The sequence below is a fragment of the Nannospalax galili genome, unplaced genomic scaffold (assembly GCF_000622305.1).
Source record: "Nannospalax galili isolate Female #2095 unplaced genomic scaffold, S.galili_v1.0 scaffold318, whole genome shotgun sequence".
Classification (NCBI taxonomy): domain Eukaryota; kingdom Metazoa; phylum Chordata; class Mammalia; order Rodentia; family Spalacidae; genus Nannospalax; species Nannospalax galili.
The window spans coordinates 554,318-559,244 of record NW_008341889.1 but is presented as its reverse complement, the minus strand read 5'-3'; positions in this window follow the sequence as shown (position 1 = coordinate 559,244).

The window sequence follows — 4,927 nt, the reverse complement described above, 5'->3', positions numbered from 1 at the left end:
CCCCAATTCTATCCAAAGGAATACTGACAATGGATTGCTGTAGATGAGGAACAGCTGATCCTCCTGGAACAGGGACCTCTGGCTGACTAGATTTATCAGAAGGACAGATGGGGGCAATAGATGGGGGTCCTGACAACACAGTGGACATTGGCAGGGATGACAGAGTATGGAGGCTCTAGAGGGAGAAGAAGGCTGTTTATCTGACGAGTTTATATTCATACTCAGATGCCACGGAACTCAGAAAGTAAGTGACTGTGACCAGTAATAGTCATATATATAGAGATTAGAAATGCATGTGAAAACGTCTCAATGTCAGTTGCCTTAAAATGAATTTTTCTGTATGAAACTGTATTTTAACAACGAAGTGGAGATCTTTTCTAAACATTAAAACCTCATTTAATTTTATGTCTTGTAGAGTTTATAATCAGTAAAAGATTGTACAAGCGTAATAATTCCTCTGTAAACCTAAAAATGTACAGCCAATTTTGAAAGAGATGTACCCTAGCTCAGAAAAATGTTATTGAATAGGTTAATGCTGTTGTAATGAAATTCTTCTTCTAATTAAAAAAAAAGAATTCTGGCAAAAAAATATTAAATATTTTTTAAAAATAAAAAAATATTTGAGGTAAACAAGAAAAAAAAGGAGTGCTGTTAAACCACGAGACACTGCTCCCTGGCCATGGCATCACCACTGCTCTCTGATCTCTCTGCAGTTATGTGTGCTCACAAAACACTGGGCCCATTAATGTTCCATCATGGAAGGAGGACATACCCACAAAGCCCTCCTCTCCCGAAGACATGCAAGTGTATCAGTTGCTGGCAGGGACATGCAAAAACCACAAACACACAATCATATACACTTCTTTGGTGGTTTATCTACCATACTTTTCTCATTCTTCTGTAAATTACATCCAGTTAAACCCATTGGTTTTAGCAAGGTAAACTTGAGTGAAATCATTTCTTTGGTCTGTGGTTGAGTCCCTATTTGGGGGTGAGTAGATATCTATTTCTCACTTGTAAAAGATAATACAACAGAGGGTAAATAATTATTTCAGAAGTAGCTTAATTTGGGTTCTTTTTCTCCAAACATAAACACACAAACTTCTTATACCTCTGTACAGGAAGGATAAGCACAGACTTGACCATGGCTGAATTTTACCTTCCTGCCTGGACTGTCCCAGCAGGGACCTTCTGGTTTTTACCATACTCCTACTGCCCTTTAAATTAAAATTTACAAAATCACATTACTTAAACGTTCTAGAAACTAACTTATACTACCATAAAGTGAGTTTAATGTAATATTTTGTTTAGGTTTGAGAAGACTGAAGTTCTGAACAGAAAGGTAAATCTCAGCTGATGAACTCGAGAGCTCTGAGTAAAAAACAATTCAGCAGGAGTACATTCCAGAACCCTTAAAATAAGGTATTTCTTTTTTATGAGACATGGTCTCCCTGTAGCCCAAGCTGGCCTGGAAGATGGTATGTACACCAGACTCACCTCAATTTCACAAAGATCCACCTGCCCCTGCCTCCTGAGAGCTGGTATTAAAGGCACGAGTCACCATGCCTGGCTTGGAGTATTATAAAATTTTAAAGTTGGAAGGATATATAATACTTTCCAGTTATCTATTGCTGCTATGATATGACCTCTTAAAGTATACAACATGGAAAAAGATAACAAAAAGTCAAAATCCTTTTATTCAGAAATATTGACTTGAATCACTTGGTCAACTTTCTTTAAGTCCTAACCATCTCTCCTTTTCTTTATGTTTATATGACTTTGCTCACAGATTTTATTTATATATTTCAAGGAAATAATGTGTTGTAGAATATATTTCTATGTTAAGAAAAGTATAGCAGCATTTCACAGTGTGTATTCTTTGGAACTCTGCTGGTTCTGTGGGAGGGTCATCATTTGTGAGAAGAAAACAAATGGAGTTAATTCATTAGCATGCATATTCCAAGTTTGAATTAAGGATTACAATTTTCTCAGAATCCCTATAATGTTCCTAATAGAAATTAATGTTCTCAAGATTTTGCATATACTTAAGGACTATGTTGGTCACTTGTCTTAGCTTACATTAAATTAGGAAGCTATAATACCTAGTAAATTATTTTTATAACATTTGCATAATAATATTCACATTAAGTTTTCCAGCTTCATAATTTTTGTTGTATTACAATAGATCAACAGTTCAAAAGTGATTTATGAATGAGTGAAAGAAACGATGAATTGAGAAACAACACATTTAGAAAAATATACTTAGTCTGAGTCCATTAGCACAGTGTTTGTTTTTGAAACTAAAACTCCCTCAGAAGCCAATGAGGTGCTCATGCTTAGCATTTGGATTTGGAAGCAGGAAGACTGCTGTGAGTTCAAGGTCAGCCTAACTATGTACTGAGCTCCAGGCTAATGTGAGCCAGAGTAACACCCTGTCTACAAAATCACCAAAGCAATCTAAACCAAACCAAACTACAATAAACACAATGCCTTTCCAACAAACAAATAAAATAAAGAACAAAAACAACAACTATAAACTTAGGCTGTTTATATTTCTGAGGAGTGTCCCTGCTATGCTTTGGATTCATACTTCCACTCAAAGCTTGGGGTACTGGTGGGATGCAGAGGGTGAAGCTGGAGCCTAATGGGATGAAGTTTGCTCACTGGGGGGAGGGTGCCCTTGAATGAAGTGATAGAACTTTAGCTCTTCTTTCTTTTGCATTCCTGTTTGCCATTAGGTAAACAGCTTCTTCTGGCACACAGACCCAGCCACAGTGTACTGCCTCATCACATATCCAAAGGTAGCAGGGCCAAATGACACCTCTGGAACCATGACACAAAATGAATCTCTCATCCTTTTAATTTGATCATCAGTGTTTTGTAATGGCCACAGAAAGCCAAGAAGCACAATACTTGAATAGGCAAGAGGGAAAGCTCAGCGGAATGTTCAGAGGCAGGGTTAGAAATCATCCTCTGGTCATGTAAAGTCTGGAGACGTGAACAGAAGATTCACTGATGTGAGCAGAATTTGATACCATTGGGAATAATGACAAGGATTTGAAATTTACCTGCTTCTAATATTTCCTCCAGAACAATATTAAACAGCAGAGAGTAAAAGAACTGTTTTATTCCTAACTTTAATAGACATACTGTTAGGTGTCAATTTTTACCATGGTGCTAGGTTTTCATTTGAAATACACCTAATCTTCATTAAGAAAACTTTTTCTGTTTTTTGAGAGTTTATTATGGGGGCTGGAGTAATGGCTTAGCAGTTAAGAGCTCTTGCAATGGACTCTGGTTTTGTTCCCAGCACCCACATGGCAGCTAACAACCGTTGGTGAGTCCAGTTCCAGAGGAATCTGATGCCCTCTTATGACCTCCATGGGCACTGCATGACACAGTTTCACACACATGCAGGTAATACACTCACACCCATAAAAGAGAAAAGAAAAAAAGTTTATTATTGTAGCTTACAGGATTCAGATATGAGAAGGCTGATGACTTTCTCTTCCAGGAGCATGCATAGTACCTTCCGGCATTGTTAATGCCAAACAGTAGAGATGAAGCTTTGAAGTCAATACCAGCCTGATTTCTCCTTGTTTGTTCTATGGCTCATATGTGAAGTGTCTTCAGAAATGGGGTCTTACTGTCAAGTTCTGGTGGGTAACCAACAGCAAGGGCAATGGCCAGTATTGTTTGGGCGTCTATCATATTCCTGACTAACAGCTTCAAAAGAGAGTGTCCATTCCTGGCAATGGGGTCTTACTTTGCTAGCCTATGGTGTCTAATAGGGGCAATGTTCCCCTATTATTAGGCAGTTCTTTTAATCTCTTTTAAAATGCATATTTATATACTTTAGGAAGCTTCTATGGTAGTAGGTTGCCATATGATTTTTTTTCTAGAGACTTTTGTGTTAGTGTTCCCTACCCGTATTCTCTCTTCTGCCCTGCCCTCCCATTCTCATCTCCATTTAATCTACTCTATCATCCCCCTTCTCTCTTTACATGACTGCATTCTATCTCTCCTCCTTATGAAGCCTCTCCAACTATGGCCATTTATTAGTTTCCTGACCTCTCTGGATTTTCCAATTGGAACAAGCATATCTAAGAATTCAAAGCCAGCAAACCACTTATGAGAGACACTGTGCAACATTTATTTATCTGGATCTGGGTAACCTCACTCATTTCTAGCTATTTGAGGAATCTCCACACTGATTTCCATAGTGGCTGCACCAGTGTGCACTGCCACCAGCAGTAGAAATGAGCTCCTCTTTCCCTACATCCTCACCAGCATTTGTCCTTGTTTGCTTTTGGATCTTAAACATTCTGAATGGGATAAGATGAAACAGGCCTGGCAAGATATACCCACTGATGCAATCGTGGCATTAATATCATGGGCATAACCATTGACTTTCAAATCAGATTTAAGATCTGCTTCATAAGATGGAGTCCATACCTGACACTGATATCAGGTTTAGGAATCAGAGGTTAAATAGGTCACAAGACATAGGGGAGAGCCTAATACTAGTATTCTGATAAATATAGTATTAAACTTACTCCTAATGACTTATTATTATATCCATAGATTAATGCATTGCTCACCTCTCACCAGATAACTTTCCTTATGCAGCAGATGGTGATTAACATTAAAAACCACAACTGGCCTATGTGCTGAGAATAAGAGGCTGCAGACTGCTTATTCCTGAATAGGACACATATCAAACTTCTGCCTCCCAAGGCTCAAGGATCATTGTGGAAGGGGGAGTCAGAAGTGGTAGGTAATCACAAGGAAGCAGAGATTTCCAGTGTATGTGTGGAGGTCAGAGGCAACTCTATGGAGTCTCTTCTCTCTTTCCATCTTTACATGGATTCTGGGGTTGAATTCACATTGCTAGGTTTGCATAACAAATACCATTCCTTGTTGATAC